Here is an 18,622-nt window from a genome sequence, read left to right on the forward strand (position 1 = left end):
CTCGCACCCACGCGTGTACGTGTATGAGAGAAACGCGCATCGCTCGGCCCCCGACCACCCACCGTAACCGGGAACTCCCGATATTTTCCTTGCCCTCGCTTCTACCACGGTTTTCTCCATCATGGACGGCCCAAAGAATGTCATACATCTGCGTCTCCGGCCCGCCCAGGATGAAAAGCCCATTTTCTGTCATGATTTTTTGTCATAGAAGTAGGATCCCACCACATCTATGATGATACCGGGTTTTATCACAATTATCATCATAGAAGTGTCATAAGCATGACAGGAAAAAAATCGTGCGACCCAAAATGTCACGGATGTGTCTTTTTTTGTAGTGATACAACTTACTTTCCGTTCGTCAACTTGCACTCATAGGCTTTGCCACTTTCTTTGATATTGATACCGTGGCCCTCTTGTGGAGCAAGACTCTTAAAGTAGCCTTTGTTGGGCATGTCGAGAACGGTCTTTATGTGATTAACTTTTCGGAGCGAACCACTAAGACCGCGACATGCCTAATGGCTAAAGTTGACGTGGGATGGCTTTGGCACCGCCGTTTAGCCCACGTCAATATGAGATCTTTGCAAAGTCTTCTCAAGGGGGACCATGTCCGTGGACTAACAAATGTTAGTTTTGCCAAATCGTGCTTGCAGTGCTTGTATCGAAGGAAAGCTACATGAGAAGGCTCACCCACCCACGACTATCATCTACTCGAAGAGGCCCTTGGAGCTCCTTCACATGGATCTCTTTGGGCCTCCATCCTTTGATAGTCTTGGGGGTAGAAAGTATTGCTTGGTGATTGTGGATGATTATTCAAGATACACTTGGGTATATTTCTTCAAGAGGAAGAGTAAGACCCAAAAAACCGTCATCGACTTTGCAAATGAAGCTCAACATCAACACAATGCAAAGATCTTGACGATAAGAAGTTACAACGGCATCGAGTTCAAGAACTACACCTTGGATGAGTTTCTTAGTGATGAGGGGATCAAGCATCAATATTCCGCACCTTACACCCCTCAACAAAATGGTGTAGCGGAGAGGAAGAACCGGACTTTGATGGGCGTGGCAAGAACCATGATGGCGGAGTTCAAGTCTCCATACAAATTTTGGGCCGAAGCCATCAACACCGCTTGTCATGCATCCAATCGGCTCTATCTCCGCAAAGGCTTGAACAAGACTCCATATGAGATACTCACCGGCAACAAGCCCAACCTCAAGTACTTCCGGGTGTTCGGTTGTAAGTGTTTCATTCTCAAGAAAGGTGTTTGTTTGTCTAAATTTGAGGCTAGAGCTCATGAGGGCATATTTGTTGGTTATGCTACAAACTCTCATGCTTACCGTTTCCTCAACAAGTCCACGAGACTCATTGAGGAGACGTGTAACATGGAGTTTGATGAGAATAACGGCTCCCATGTGGAGCAAAGTGGTACTTGTGATGTAGGTGATGAAATTCCTCCCCAAGCCATAAGAAGAATGGGTGTTGGTCATATCCTACACATTGAGGAACCCCTTGTGGCCGAAGGAGAAGGACAATGTTCCACTCAAGTGGAACCATCACCAACCCAAGACCCACATGCTTCCGGAGAACAAAGTAAAGGCCCTCAACCAAATGAACAAGATCACGGGCAAGATCAACCTCAATATGGTGGTGATCCACCAAGTGATGCCCAAGGTCAAGTTCTTGCTACCGAGCAAGTTCAAGATCAAGAGCAAGCTCAAGATAAAGAACAAGCTCAAGACGACGCTCATGATGGTCAAGTTACTGCTCCTCAACTCTCTCTTGAGGAGGAATTGGAGCGTCGTGCCGCCAAGATTGCCTCCAAGCTCACTACCAAAGATCATCTCATGAAGAATGTGCTTGGAAGCTTAAGAAAGGGGGTAAGCACTCATAGACAATTAGCAAACTATTGTGAACATCATGTGTTTGTTTCTTGTGTTGAACCCCAAAAGGTCTATGAGGCGCTCGAGGATCCGGATTGGCTCAATGCCATGCATGAAGAACTCAACACCTTCGAGCACAACAAGGTGTGGAGATTGGTTCCAAGGCCAAAGGAGAACCATAATGTCATTGGAATCAAATGGATATTCAAGAACAAGCAAGATGCTCACAGGATTATCGTTCGCAACAAGGCTCGTGTGGTGGCACAAGGCTACTCCCAAGTCGAGGGTATCGACTACGGTGAAACCTTTGCTCCCGTTGCTCGCCTTGAATCTATTCGTTTGTTGATTGCTTATGCTTCTCATCATAATTTCAAGTTGCAACAAATGGATGTGAAGAGTGCTTTTCTTAATGGTCCTATTAATGAGTTGGTGTATGTCAAACAACCCCCGGGGTTTGAGGATCCCGAGTTCCCCAATCATGTGTACCAACTCGATAAGGCACTCTATGGACTTAAGCAAGCCCCACGTGCGTGGTATGAGCACCTTACCGAGTTGTTGCAAGATCATGGGCTTGAAATTGGGAAAATCGACCCCACTCTTTTTACTAAGAAGGTCAAAGGGGAGTTGTTTGTATGCCAACTATATGTTGATGATATTATCTTTGGTTCTCCTAACAAAGCTTTCAATGAGGAGTTTGCCGCTCTCATGACCTCGAAGTTCAAGATGTCCATGATGGGAGAGTTGAAGTTCTTTCTCGGGTTCAAAATCAAGCAAAGAAGAGAAGGAACCTTCATCAACCAAGCCAAATACACTCAAGACATGCTCAAGAGATTCAAGCTAAGTGATGTCAAGCTGGCTTCTACACCAATGCCGTCAAATGCCAACTTGACATTGATCCCAATGGTAAAGCGGTGGATCAAAAGGTATATCATTCTATGATTAGATATCCGGTCTAGATGCACAAAGGTAAAGCAAGGAGCCAATGAGGAGGAGTGGGTTCAGCAGCACTACCCGTGGAAAAACTCAGACACCAAGCAGCCCCCTGCCGATGACGGAGGAGCGGACGATCACGCGGGGATGTGACGATGAAGGTTGTTAGTTGTGCTATCACCTATGGCTGTAGCAGAACTCTTTGCCCTTTTGGTGTCTCGATGCCAAAGGGGAAGAGAGTTCACAGATTTGTCGAGTTGCGAGTGTGTCTTATTTGCCTTGTCTTTCTCTCTCGCAAACTCTTTTCTCGTCATTTGCTTTGGTTTGGTTTGTGCTCGTAAGACCTGGTACCCTATCATATGGTATGAGACATATGCTACCCTATCCTATTATTATCTTAGTATGTTGAGTACTTTAGTAAGTTTGTGAGTTCATGCTTATCTCATATGTCTACTTTGCTCACTTGCTACTGCATCCTAGCTCATATATGTCTCATCCTTGTTGCAAAAGTTGTCTGACTATAAAATATAGGGGGAGTGTTGATCCTAATGTGTGTACTTTTCATTCCAAAGGCACCTCTAATTAAGTGCACACATCTAGGGGGAGACCGTCTATATTTTGTAGTCCCTGGGATTCGCTTGTTCTCTTGTCATTCCTTTGTGCAAATCTCGTATTGTCATCAGTCCACCAAAAAGGGGGAGATTGTTAGGGCATGTCTCTCTCTAAGTAGTTTTGGTGATTGATGACAATGCTTTTGCGGACTAATCGTGTGCGTTGAGTATTTCAGAGATTCATTCATTGGCACGAGACGATTCTTTCCCCTCGGAGCTTTAAGTGAAGACGGTGTAGTCTCCTTCGTTTCGGTTTTGGTGGACTTGAGTCGTAGGAGACACTGTAATATCAAGAGGGGGTCTGCATTGGAAAGGCTAGGGTGGAATTAACACGTACACTTTATTTTTGCACCCCAGCTCCTTTCCTCTCCTTGGAGTTTACCGTTTCGACGGAAGTGGGGATTGTGAGGTGCTAGCGGTAGTACCGCCGCCCTAGCGGTAGTACCGCCTATGCTCCTCAAGCGGCAGTACCATTGTCCAACAATGGTAGTACTGCTCGGGTGCATCGGCGGCAGTACCGTCCTGGTTCGGCACTGCTACCGCCTCGATTCGAGGGCGTATCTCTCGTGTCGGGTTGTGCGGCAGTAGTAGCAGCGGTAGTACCGTGGCTACCACCGCTACTAGAGCCGCCCCAGCCCTCTCTCCCTCTTTCGTTCCCCCTCAGTTGCCTCTGCTCTCAGTCTCCACGGTAGTACCGCTGGTGGTCACGGTAGTACCGCTGCCACCAGCAGTACCGCTCCGTGCGGGCTGAAAGGGGGGTAACAGTTGGATAAGTTCCCCCTCTATAAAAGGAGGTCTTCTTCTCTAAAGAGATCTACCTCTTCCCTCCCCAAAAACTCCATTGTTGCTCAAAGCTCCATTTTCGCCCGATCTCTCTCCCTAGCCAATCAAACTTGTTAATTTTCTAGGGATTGGTGAGAAGGCCCCGATCTACACTTCCACCAAGAGAAATTTGATTCCCCCACTAATCCCTTGCGGATCTTGTTACTCTTGGGTGTTTGAGCACCCTAGACGGTTGAGGTCACCGCGGAGCCATATTCCATTGCGGTGAAGCTTCATGGTGTCGTTGGGAGCCTCCAATTAAGTTGTGGAGATAGCCCCAACCTTGTTTGTAAAGGTTCGGTCGCCGCCTTCAAGGGCACCAATAGTGGAATCACGACATCTCACATTGTGTGTGGGCGTGAGGAGAATACGGTGGCCCTAGTGGCTTCTTGGGGAACATTGTTCCTCCACACCGCTCCAACAGAGATGTACTTCCTCTCAAAGGGAAGGTACTTCGGTAACACATCCTCGTCTCCACCAGCTCCACTCTTGGTTATCTCTTACCTTTACTTGTGCAAGCTTATCTTGTGTTATATCCCTTGCTTGCTTGTGTGCTTGTTATTGTTGCATCATATAGGTTGCTCACCTAGTTGCACATCTAGACAACCTATTTTGATGCTAAGTTTAATCTGGTAAAGAAAAGCTAAAAAAATTTAGTTGCCTATTCACCCCCCCCCCCCCTCTAGTCAACCATATTGATCCTTTCACTCGACCTTTTGGCAGCGCGTACATGCTTTCATGAGCAAAAAACTCCACGCCTTATGACATGTGCATCATTCATAAATGCAATGTGAAGTCGATATCGCACCGATGGTACGCCATCTGCAACTTTGTCATGGAGTTTTGTCGTGCGCTTTACTGAGTGGAGACAATGTGACCATTGGGCTCATCAACCATCAAGATTGTAAGTATTACTTCTTATTGCTCTACCGGCTCTACATGTTGGTTAATTCATTCTTTCACTCAATGTTGCTTTACATGTTGTATAGCCTGTGCGTGATGCTGTTGTGTACTACAGGACCGAGGGCAGGTCATTCACGCACATACATTGTTGGATGAAACTCAAGGGGAAGTATATGTGGGACAACATATACTGATTCTAACTCGAGTATCGTTGAATTTGAAGAACTTGTTGAACATCTGGTTATCTCGGACGTGAACTATTGTTATACTAGGGGTATTGACATGGTATTTATGGATAAATTATGCTATTGTCTATATTACTTTTAAGTATTACGAAAATATTTAGAGATAGAGTTGAATAACCGGCTCCCTCATAAATGTTCGTGCACTGGTGGCGACCATCGCCCTTGTTATACTTAGCAGAGACGTCGCTAAGTTGGCTTTAGGCTATTCAAAAAAACTCGAGCAAAGTTACGCGCCCCACACTTATCACGTCTTATAGAGTTGCGACCTGTCACGGTCAGATTTTTTTTGAACATCAGTACAAACGCAAGCGCTCATACAAGCACGCATACACTCACCTCTATGAATGCACACACGCACATCGTACCCCTATGAGCACCTCCGAGAGACGGGGCCGGCATGTCATCTTGAAATTTATGAAGTCATCGTAGGCGCCTCGTCGTCGACGGGAACGTCTCCTCCCACTGAAAGTGCATCGCCGGAAATTCTGAAATAAATCCAGGAATAATGCGAGCACCAGGACTTGAACCCTGGTGGGCTGGGGATACCACTGTCCCTCTAACCATACAACCACAGGTTGGTTCGCCTGTCACGGCCAGATCAATAACTCTTATCGTATTCCATTTCAGCTTTGCCTACTTTAAACTTGTGGAGCAAGCAAGCAATCAAACATAAAAAATTCCTTCCATATATTACTACATTATTTGTAGGGTAAGACACTAGGGCATCTCCAATAGAAGATGTAAATTTGGAGATGTAAAATAGAATATATATAAATGTGTATCTTTAAAAAATATGTTTTGCATCTTTAAAAAAGAGCCAACTCCAACTCCAAGAGATGATGCAAAATGGAGATGTAAAAGAGCAACTCCAGTAGAAGATGCAAACTAGAGATGCGAAACCGGCCGTCGACTGTGCGGCCGCTGCAGCTGCTGTACAGCCACACAAATTGAAATAAAACATCCGAAAATCAACTTAAATTTTTCACATGTCCACAGTATCAAATTATTACATAATTCATCAAATCCACAAGATCAAATACAACACACATACAACATAGTTTTGCACAATACAACAAACACATAATTGAAACTAGGCGCCTCTTCGCCATGATATTTCCAATACTCCTCCAACAAATCCTTCTGAACTTGATCGTGCGCATCAGAGTCTCTAATTTCATTGTACGCCTTCATGAAGCATTTTATTCCCTCCTCTCTTATCATTGGCATAATGTGTATGCCCATCAAGTGATAGAAGGTGTAATCTAAACATTGTTCATGCTCATTCTCAATGATCATGTTATGCATGATCATGCAAGCAAGCATGATACGCCGAAGGGTTTTTTATCCCAAAATCTAGATGGTCCTCGCACAATGGCAAATTGGGATTGCAAAATCCCAAACGCCCTCTCAAAATCTTTTCTAGCCGCCGCTTGTGCATTGTGAAAGATGAGTTCTTTCTTACCTTGGGATTTTGCAATTGGCTTGACAAACGTACTCCACCTCGGGTAGATCCCATCCACAAGATAGTACCCGTAGTTGTATGTGCGACCATTTGCTTCGAAGGTCACCGGTAGTGCTTCTCCATTTGCTAACTTTGCAAAAAGAGGTCACCAATCAAGCACATTGATGTCATTGCAAGATCCAGGCATCCCAAAATATGAATGCCAAAACCATGTTTCTTGATCGGCAACGGCCTCAATAATGATAGTGGCATCCTTCCCACGACCCTTGAACTGTCCATACCATGCTCTTGGGAAATTTTTCCATTTTCAATGCATGCAATCAACGAACCCTAGCGTACCTGGAAACCCACGAGCTTTGTTCATCTCCAACAACCTTTGAGTGTCCTGAGCATTGGGAGTTCTCAAGTACTCTGCACCAAACACTTCTACCATAGTATTTGCAAATTGTTTGACATAGAAGATAGAAGTGATCTCTGCCATCACCAAGTTGTCATCAATTTAGTCTGCTGGAACACCGTAGGCCATCATGCGCAATGCGGCAGTGACCTTCTATTCGGTGCTATGTCCAAGCAACCCTGCACAATTCCTCCTCTGCTTGAAGGATCGATCATGCTGCTTCACGGAATTGCAAATGTGGATGAACAAGTCTTTGGACATTCTGAACAGGCGTCGGAAGCACCTCTCCCAAAAAACGAATGGTAAGCCAAAATAGTTGCGCATCAACCTCTTGTGGGCCTCAACCCGTTCTCTCCGAATGAACGCACAGCCATAGACGGAACCGTCGTGCTTCGGCGTCTTCCCCTTGTGCATATCCACTAGCATAGCAATGTCCTCTTCTTCGTTCAAATCAAATTCCTCATCCGAAGAGGAATCGTCCACGAAAGAGGAGTCACACGAGCTCATATACAATGCGAAAAGTCACTGTCAAACTAACTCTCCAACCCCAATAAAAAAACCCGTCAAGTTTTATCTTTTTTTACCTTCGGGAATCTCGTTGAACACCTTGCTTGCGGGTGGACGAAATCGGCCAGCTATGAGTTGGGCAGCCATTCGGCGATGGAGAGTGCGGGCGGCGGCGACTGCTCGGCAAAGGAGATGGCAGCAGGTCGGCAGAGAAGAACGCGGGAGCTCGACACGGCGGGCGGACGGCTTCGCACGGCCGAAAGAACGACCGAGGCTCGTGGCCGTCGGGCGGGCATGTAGGATCGAAAGTATGTATAGAGGGGGGTGATTAGACTACTTGACCAAATAAAAATCTAGCCTTTTCCCAATTTTAAGTCTTGGCATATTTTAGCAACTTAGCACAAGTCAAGCAATCAACCTACACATGCAAGTCTAAGAGTATAGCAGCGGAATGTAAAACATTTGCATATGAAGGTAAAGTAAGGAGTTTGGAGGGAGCAAACGCAATGTAGACACGGAGATTTTTTCCCGTGGTTCCGATAGGTGGTGCTATCGTACATCCACGTTGATGGAGACTTCAACCCACGAAGGGTAACGACTGCGCGAGTCCACGGAGGGCTCCACCCACGAAGGGTCCACGAAGAAGCAACCTTGTCTATCCCACCATGGCCATCGCCCACGAAGGACTTTCCTCACTAGGGTAGATCTTCACGAAGTAGGCGATCTCCTTACCCATACAAACTCCTTGGTTCAACTCCACAATCTTGTCAGAGGCTCCCAAGTGACACCTAACCAATCAAGGAGACACCACTCTCCAAAAGGTAATAGATGGTGTGTTGATGATGAACTCCTTGCTCTTGTGCTTCAAATGACAGTCTCCCCAACACTCAACTCTCTCTCACAGATTTGGATTTGGTGGAAAGATGATTTGAGTGGAAAGCAACTTGGGGAAGGCTAGAGATCAAGATTCTTGTGGTTGGAATGGAATATCTTGGTCTCAACACATGAGTAGGTGGTTCTCTCTCAGAAAATGTATGCTGGAAGTGTAGGCACGTTCTGATGGCTCTCTCCAAGAATGAAGAGTGGGTGGAGGGGTATATATAGCCTCCACACGAAATCTAACCGTTATAGACAATTTACCAAACTCAGTGGGACCGAATCATGAAACTCGGTCAGACCGATTTAGTTCAAAATGTGAACGTTAGGATTTTTGGTGGGACCGATTTCATTAGGGTTAGGGCATAACGCACTACTGCAGGATGCTGCTAATGCGACACTACGATCAGAGACCCTTCGACGAAACTGTGTGCGATGCCATAATCGCAAATGGTGGTGTAAAAAACCGTCAAAAAAGGTGCAAAACGTTTGCGATGGAGGATGCATCAAACACGGTTCAGATTTTAGTTGCGTGTGCGATGCAGGGCATACGGTTCAGCTCAATTAACCATTTGCGATGAGGAGGAACAAAAGAAACGGGCAGCCAGATGATGGTGTGTGCGATGTACAGCATACGATTCACTCGTATGAACTGTTTGTGATTAGGCAACACAAAAGAAACGGTCAGCCAGATCAAAGGTATGTGCGATATACAGCATGCGGTTCACTCGGATGAACTTGTCGGATGTGGGTTTCCGGCAAACCCTTAAGGTTCGAACTCTGGGGTGCGCGTGAAGTCTTTCCCTCCTACCGATCCACGCCCTAGCTCACTAAGATCTCGTGGACGAACTCGACGAACTCGCAACACAGAAAGGCACGAGGTTTATACTGGTTCGGGCCACCGTTGTGGTGTAATACCCTACTCCAGTGTGGTGGTGGTGGATTGCCTCTTGGGCTGATGATGAACAGTACAAGGGGAAGAATAGCCTACTGAGGTTGAGGAGTTCTTGTGGCTAGGGTAGGCTCTCGATCAGATCAGATCAGGCTGCGATGCCCCTACTGTGGTGGCTAGTTCTACTTATATAGGCCCTGGTCCTCTCCCCAAATATTGAGCGGGAAGGGAGCCAACAACGGCGGGCAAATTTGAAGGGGGACAGCTAGTACAAGCTATCCTGACAAAAGTGGTCTTCGCCTGCGAAAGGCTCTGGTGGTGACGCCGTCTTGGGCTCCACGATGACCTCCGTCCTGCCGTCCTTCTGGTCTTGGTCTCGTTGCACCGATATGGCAACCTTTGCCTGATGCCTTGGTACTCCTTGCCTGCGCTTGCCTCCTTAGCACCAAAGAGGAAACAAGGACGCTGGACGTGCTGGCGCCCGCCTGATCTCGATCGTCATGGCTCACGTCACGAGAGCCTCGTGAGGTTTGCCCCGCCTTGATATCTCCGCTCCTCGTGAGCCCGCCTAGAGGGGCCGCTCCTGAGGAGGTCCTGCGTCGTCCGCTTCGCGAGGGTCTTGGGTGCCTTGTTGATGAAGATGGGCCGTACGGCCCGCTGACTTAGCCACACCGTGGGCCGCAGGCAGGCAAGTCTGGGGACCCCCGTTCCCAGAACGCCGACAGTAGCCCCGGGGCCCAAGGTGCGCTCGGGCTTGGCTTCGCGGCAAAGCCAAGGGTCAAGTATGGAGCGCCGCGGGCCCCCAAAGCCTGCGGCCACGGTTGACGCGTGGCGGTTGATTGGACGTGGGCGTCTCCGCTTTCCCACGCTGCCTTTGAATCCGCCTGGCTATGCAGCCCCCGCAGCCTACACAGCTATTCCTCCGCCGCCTGCGCCCTGCTTCCCCAATCTCCCTGCTTCCTCGAGACTCTGCTTCTTTTCTCCAATCTGACCTGCCCTCTGCCCGCTTCGTTTCCATGGCGCTGAAACAAGCAGATAAGGGAAAGAAGCCCTTGTCTCCGCCAAGCGCTCCTCCGGCCGTCGAGCCGGTGCTAGGTCGATCCCGAGTGCTCAACGACGAGGCCATTGACAAGGTGCGTCCGATGCTTGCTTCTAGCTTCAACGAGTGGGGAGAGACGGTGGATTGGCCTGCGTCTCGCACTCGCATGGCTCGGGCAGCCACTGAAGTCCCAATCTTCATAGATGCCCTCTGGGCTGGCCTGATTCCTCCCTTCTCCACCTTCTTCTACGCGGTGCTCGAGCATTATCAGATCCACATGCTGCATCTTGACCCTCGATCGGTGACTCTTCTTGCTGTCTTCGCCTTCGTGTGCGAAGCCATGGTGGGTATCGCTCCTTCGGTGGCCCTCCTCCGTCATTTCTTCTCACTGCATCTGATCGGCCCCCAGCAATGCTCGGGGTGCGTGAGCTTCCAGGCCGTGGCCGTGACGGCGGGCGCGGGGATCGACTTCGAGCTTCCTCCGTCCGCGAGCGAGTTTCGGACACGGTGGGTGTTCGTCGATGACGGCGTGCTTAGCCCTTTGCTCCATGCTCTGCCAGGGCCTGCTGTTCCAAACTCCGGCTGGGGCCATCAGAGGCTCACGAGCCCCCGCCTCGCTCCCGTCTGGGCTAGGCTGAGGAGGTTGAAGGACCACGGCGTGACTGCGCCTATGGTGGTGAAGGAGTTCGTCAAGCGCCGAGTCGCACCGCTTCAGCGCCATTCCCGCCCAATGTGGGACTTGCTCAACAGTCAGGACCATATGAGGTTTCAGGAGAAGGGGCTTCCTCTTACGACGTGGCAAACGGTGCTTGTGGTCCTATTGGTGTCCCTTTGCCGGACGACGTGCCCAGGAATAGCTGCCTGTTGTACCGCTGCGAGAACAAAGCCGCATTTGCCGCGAGCATGCCTTCCTTTGATGAGTGGGGGTTGCGCCCAATCGGCCTGGTGGGGTCCCGCGAGAACCCCGTCGACGTGGTCCCCTTCCTTGCTGCCGGTGCCGAGCTTGCCCCGGGTGAGGGTGCAGGAGGGCGAGCCCCGGCGGAGGCTGGTGGCCCAAGTGCTAAGGAGCACATGCCGTGTAGTGATCCTGGGGCGTCGTCCTCGGGAGCTTGCGTCCCCTCCCCCGAGACGTTGGTCGCTGCGGAGGCTCGGCATTTGATTCCCGAGGCCGAGGCTCCGGTAGCCTCGGGAGGTTGTGGTGAGGCGGCGCCCGACTGTTCACCGCAGTCGGGCACCCCTGAAGTAGGCCCCCCGAGCTCCTCCTCGGCCTCGCCCCGTGCAGGCTGCCACGTCCAGCGCTTCGGTCGGCTCTGCGTGGACTTCGAGGAGCTCCGCAAGAGGAAAGGATCCTCGAGCGGCAACAACATCTTCGGGCCGCTGAAGCGGAGGAAGTGCATCGCCGTCGACGTGTAAGTACCGTATCGCTGTGACTCCTTGTGTGCTGCTCCCATTTCCTCACATTAGTTCTTCAGGGCTCCTTCCGTCGAGGCGGCTGCGCCTTCTGAGAAACGACCTCCTCCTTCCTCGACTCCCCCATCGGCCTTGAGCGCTCCGAGTCCGCTTGCTTCCCCTGCACCAATCGTTCTAAGGAAGGTCTACCAAGAATAATAGGACATGAAGGATTGCAATCTATGTCAAGAACGATAAAATCTACGGGCACATAGTTCCTATTTGCAACAATAAGAACATCATTAATTCTTCCCATAGGTTTCTTAATGGTGGAATCCGCAAGGTGCAAGTTTAAAGAGCAATCATCAAAATCACGGAAACCTAGCAAATCACACAAAGTTTTTGGAATCGTGGAAACACTAGCACCCAAATCACACAAAGCATAGCATTCATGATCTTTAATCTTAATTTTAATACTAGGTTCCCACTCATCATAAAGTTTTCTAGGGATAGAAACTTCCAACTCAAGCTTTTCTTCATAAGATTGCAAAGCATCAACGATATGTTTGGTAAAAGCTTTATTTTGACTATAAGCATGAGGAGAATTTAGCACAGATTGCAACAAGGAAATACAATCTACCAAAGAGCAATTATCATAATTAAATTCCTTGAAATCCAAAATAGTGGGTTTATTAATATCTAGGGTTTTGTTCTCTTCAATCCCACTTTTGTCAATTTTAGCGTCAAGATCTAAAAACTCCGAATTTTTGGAACGCCTTCTAGGTAAAGGTGGATCATATTCAGTCCCATCATTATCAAGATTCATATTGCAAAACAAAGATTTAATAGGGGACACATCAATAACTTTTAGATCTTCATCTTTATTTTCAAAATTTTCCGGCTTAGCGGCCATCTTATTAACTAAGGTAGCCTGCTTATCCGAAATTTCAGCTGTTAACTTTTCAAGATGAGCAATTTGGGATCTCGAACCATCAAATTCTTTAGACATATCATCTAGCTCTTTATTCATATAACTCATAAAGCTTTTTTGTTCCTTAAGCTCGTTTCTGAAGAAATTATTATGCTCAAATTGTAAAACTATAAAACTCCTGACATTGCCTTCGATCTCTTCTAATCTTTTAAGGTGAAGATCACCAAATTTAGGCAGAGCCATCGTGACAAGCAAGCAATCCAACACACGAGCAAACAAAAAGCAAGCGAAAAAGAGGCGAACGAAAAAGAGAGGGCGAATAAAATGGCAAGGGTGAAGTGGGGGAGAGGAAAACGAGAGGCAAATGGCAAATAATGTAATGCGGGAGATAAGGGTGTGTGATGGGTACTTGGTATGTTGACTTTTGCGTAGACCTCCCCGGCAACGGCGCCAGAAATCCTTCTTGCTACCTCTTGAGCACTGCGTTGGTTTTCCCTTGAAGAGGAAAGGGTGATGCAGCAAAGTAGCGTATGTATTTCCCTCAGTTTTTGAGAACCAAGGTATCAATCTAGTAGGAGGCTACGCGCGAGTCCCTCGCACCTACACAAACAAATAAATCCTCGCAACCAACGCGATAAGGCGTTGTCAATCCCTACACGGTCACTTACGAGAGTGAGATCTGATAGATATGATAAGATACTATTTTTGGTATTTTTATGATAAAGATGCAAAGTAAAATAAAAGCAATGGAAATAACTAAGTGTTGGAAGATTAATATGATGGAAGATAGACCCGGGGGGCATAGGTTTCACTAGTGGCTTCTCTCAAGAGCATAAGTATTTTACGGTGGGTGAACAAATTACTGTTGAGCAATTGACATAATTGAGCATAGTTATGAGAATATCTAGGTATGATCATGTATATAGGCATCACGTCCGAGACAAGTAGACCGACTCCTGCCTGCATCTACTACTATTACTCCACACATCGACCGCTGTCCAGCATGCATCTAGAGTTTTAAGTTCATAAGAACAGAGTAACGCTTTGAGCAAGACGACATGATGTAGAGGGATAAATTCATGCAATATGATAAAAACACCATCTTGTTATCCTCGATGGCAACAATACAATACGTGCCTTGCTGCCCCTACTGTCACTGGGAAAGGACACCGCAAGATTGAACCCAAAGCTAAGCACTTCTCCCATTGCAAGAAAGATCAATCTAGTAGGCCAAACCAAACTGATAATTCGAAGAGACTTGCAAAGATAACCAATCATACATAAAAGAATTCAGAAGATTCAAATATTGTTCATAGATAAACTTGATCATAAACCCACAATTCATCGGTCTCAACAAACACACCGCAAAAGAAGATTACATCGAATAGATCTCCGCAAGAGAGGGGGAGAACATTGTATTGAGATCCAAAAAGAGAGAGGAAGCCATCTAGCTAATAACTATGGACCCGAAGGTCTGAGGTAAACTACTCACACTTCATCGGAGAGGCTATGGTGTTGATGTAGAAGCCCTCCGTGATCGATGCCCCCTCCGGCGGAGCTCCGGAACAGGCCCCAAGATGGGATCCTGTGGGTACAGAAGGTTGCGGCGGTGCAATTAGGTTTTTGGCTCCGTATCTGATCGTTTGGGGGTACGTAGGTATATATAGGAGGAAGGAGTACGTCGGTGGAGCAACGTGGGGCCCACGAGGGTGGAGGGCGCGCCTGGGGGGGGGGTAAGCGCGCCCCCTACCTCGTGGCTTCCTGGCGGCTTTCTTGACGTAGGGTCCAAGTCCTCTGGATCATGTTCGTTCCGAAAATCACGTTCCCGAAGGTTTCATTCCGTTTGGACTCCGTTTGATATTCTTTTTCTGCGAAACTCTGAAATAGGCAAAAAACAGCAATTCTGGGCTGGGCCTCCGGTTAATAGGTTAGTCCCAAAAATAATATAAAAGTGAATAATAAAGCCTAATAATGTCCAAAACAGAAGATAATATAGCATGGAGCAATCAAAAATTATAGATACGTTGGAGACGTATCAGCAGGGTTGGTTGACGGGGCGCTCTTGCCTTCATGGCGCGCTGAACCCGCGGCTTTGTCGCCCCTCCCCCATGGGCTGGCGTGGAGCTTGGCGGGCGTGCCCAAGACCCCTCCTTTGGTCACGGACAGTAGCTGGTTGGCTTCGATCTTCGGTTCCCCTTCAAGCAGCGAGCCCCAATTGGCTTGGGCTCCTCGCGAGGACTAGCTGACGTCAGGTGCAGCGCCAGCCACCAGCCCCCTACCGAGAAGTGGTGCGCCGCTTGATACCCCGCCCGCAGCCCCCGAGGCGATGGACGAGGTGGGCCGTGCATTCGAGTTCGAGCGCGGGCGGAGCATCGTTCGTCACGAGCTTTTCCAGGAGGCGATGGGCGCGATGAACCGGCTTGGTGAAGAACTCACAGGTGTCGACTCGCGCCTTGAGGCTGAAGGTCTCCGGTTGGCGGAGGAATGGCGCAAGCTGATGGTGGCTATCAACCTCGGCCGCTACCAGCGTGATCTTGACAATGCGAAGGCTGAGGCGTCCCTCAAGGTTTCCCACGAGGCTTGCTCCTGAGCCTTGGAGGAGGCTCACGAGGCCGACCGCCGTCGCGAGGCCGCGGAGAAGCGCGCGTGGGAGCTCCACGCCTGGAGCACGTCCCTAGAGCAGCAGGTGGAGGCGCGCAGAGCCGCCCTTGCGTCGCTGAGGGGGACGCCTGCCGAGGAGGAAGAGGTCCGGAAGCGCGAGGAGGCGTTGGCGCTGGAGGCCGTGGAGCGCAGCCTCGAGCTTGAGCAATTGGAGACGAGGGAGCGTCAAGTTACCCAAGCAGAAGATGCCGTCGGGGTTCGCGAGGCTAGGGTCCAGGAGGAGGTGGACCGCCGGCTGGCCGAGGTTCGCGCAGACCTGGAGGGAAGGTATGACTTGAAGTTGAAGCTCGCAGGTACGGAGGGTGCGGGCAGGGCTGCTGCCATCAGGCCCAGGTTGGACGAGGCTGAGAGGCGTGCGGAGGCCACGACTGCCGCCCTGGTCACGGCGCAGGCGGACTTGGCCTCCGCCCGCGCCGAGCTGCTTTCTCTTCGGGAGCGGGTCGATGACGCCGAGGCTGTCGCACGGCAAAACAGGGAGGAAGTGCTCCAACGTCGGACGCTGGAGCGCGAGCATGCTCCTATGCTTCAGGATCTCCGGAACAGGGCCAATACCGCCCTGGGCTACATCTGCGACGAGAATGCTCCTGCCCCCCACTCGAATGACTATGCTAGCCACCTGACCTTCTTCATCGACGTGGTGACGCGCCTGGAAACCCAGTCTGACAGGGCTCGCCGGCTCGTGGAGGAGAGAAGTCGGGGCCTGCTCGGGCGCGCATTCTCCCGTGTCTTCAGCCACCTCAGGAACACCTTCCCCGACTTCGACTTCGATGCCGCCATTGCCCCCGTACTGCAGGCCGTCCGGGGCGATCTGGCGCGGTGGGTGGAGGACAACGTGGATGTGCTGGTCAGAGCCTTTTCCTCTAACGACGACGCGGTGGTGGTCGCCGCAGACGAAGGCGACGTGGTTGACGACGGCGACGGAGGCGTCGCCGAAGGCGGCGATGGTGCCGGCGAAGATGACGACGACGCGAGTGATGCGTCCGAGGGCGATGTAGCGAGTGACATATCTGGTTGATCCCATGTTCCCCTGTCGTTTTACCCTGTACGCAAAAACTCGGGCATGGCCCTTGGAAAACTTGTAAGAGCATTTTGAGAGGGGGAGCCCCTCATGTAAGCAAGCTGCAGCCTTTACTTTCCTACGCGGTATCGAATTTGTGCCCTCGTGGACTCATGAGTCCAGGGGCGAGTTTCCCGTTGTGGTTTACCTTAGTCAGCGCCAGCCTCGAGCTGGGTTATGAGGCTACGAGTTTCTGAGAATCCTTCGGAGCTTGTCGGCCTGTCAGAAGGGGCCCGCAAGAGGCAAGCGCCAGTTGCAGCGTTAGCGCGCGCTCGGCGCGCGTGTGCTTCGCGCAGCCCCGCTCGCGAGGGGCTCGTGAGGTAAGGTGAAGGACATGAGTCCCAGACAAAACGAAATCCAGAAAACAAGAAACTGCTCGAATGAGAAGAGGCACCCCCGCGCGCATCGACAAAAACCCGGCTTCAACTTAAATCCAGATCCAGAAAGCAAAGCTATAGAAAGAGAGATCCAAAGCAAATGGCCGCGTCCGGCACCTAGTCTAGTCTTCTGGTCTTCAAGTCTTCTCACCAACGCGGAGCTAAGTGCTGCCACTAGGCATGGGAGGGAGCCCCAGGGCCTGAGGCCGGCACCCCTGAGACTCCGGGGCGTGTACAGCCCCAACTCATTATTACGTGAGAGTGTCACGGGCGGCGAGCTTCACAGGCACTGGGCCTTCTTCACAGGTACCGGCCTTGCTTCATATCGCCAGACGAGGGGCCCGCCTTGCACCAACCTCAACCACCTTTGAGCCGACCGGCTACCAGGATGACACAAAGGGGGAAAAGGGGACGCCAGCGGTGCCCTCGGCGACCACGGGTCCTCTGCCGGGGGAAGGCTCGCCGGCACCTCCCCGGCAGAGGGCCTACCTCCGGGTGTCCCCTGGCTTCGCGCGCCGTGGGGAGGGGCCTGGCTCCCGACCCCTCTCCTGCAGCCCCCAACGCGATCCCCCTGCTGGCAGGGAGGCCACCGAGCTGGGGTCGCCAGCCGTTGTGGTGATCTGTTCCTCCTGCGACTCATGGTTAGCGTAAGCTTGCTCCTGAGGGATTAGGGGTACCCTGTAGTTGTCGTTGCACACGCAGTCGTGGTGGTTCCCCGGCGGCTCCTGGAAGGCCTCAACTCCCAGCGCCTCTTCTTCCCAACCTTCTCCGATGAACGAGCCAAGATCGTCCTCCTGTGCGTAATCCTGGTCCATCATGCGGGGCACGTAGGCTTCCGGGGCCGTCACCCCGAACACCTCGCCGTAGTGCCCCACACTTCATGTTGCCCGGCCCAGCGTGGCATCCTGAGGATGATAGCACGGCATCCCACTTGGGCCATGGGAGGTGACGCTTGTGCTCATGCTTGCCGCGGGCGGCATGGGGGCGACAGAGCCCCCGGCGCCGCCGGCCGTGCTGGTGTTGATGAAGCCCCCTAGCACACCTGATGGTGCGTGGTCGCAGCCGGGCCTGCCGTGAGACCCTGTAGCGGCCTAAGGAGGAAGCTGATGACAGAAGGGCGGTGCTCCCGATGCCGCTGCATCCAGCAGCTCGGCAACGCGTTCCAGCAGTGTATCCCGGCCGCTCTCCATCAGGCGGCACCGCAGCAGCTCTCGCGCCACCGTGAGCGCTGCTCGCATGTTTGCCTGCTCTCGCCGTGAATGCGGCGCCATCGCTGCGGCGTGGCTTGTTGCCCTTGCAGCGGCTCGCACTTGCCGCGGGGTGAGGGTGGATGACGCTTGGCCGCGCCGCAACAATAAGTAGATGATTAGATCCTCATTTCTCCTACTTTAGTATGCATGTAATCGCTTTCTTTGGTGTGTGGAAATGTTATGTGTGTAGTCACTTGTGTAATTATATGCTTAATTTGGTTATGCAATGCTGTCTTTTTAAGTATATATGTTGATGCTCTGTAGACAGAGCGTAGATGTTGTGCAGACAAAGAAAATCACATCGCACACAAACTAAACAATGGAACCCGTTGGTGATGTTTTCATCAATCACTCACAATTGTATACCAATAATCGTTTGCTCACAACACACA

The sequence above is a fragment of the Aegilops tauschii genome, chromosome 6 (assembly GCF_002575655.3).
Source record: "Aegilops tauschii subsp. strangulata cultivar AL8/78 chromosome 6, Aet v6.0, whole genome shotgun sequence".
In the NCBI taxonomy this organism is placed as follows: Eukaryota; Viridiplantae; Streptophyta; class Magnoliopsida; order Poales; family Poaceae; genus Aegilops; species Aegilops tauschii.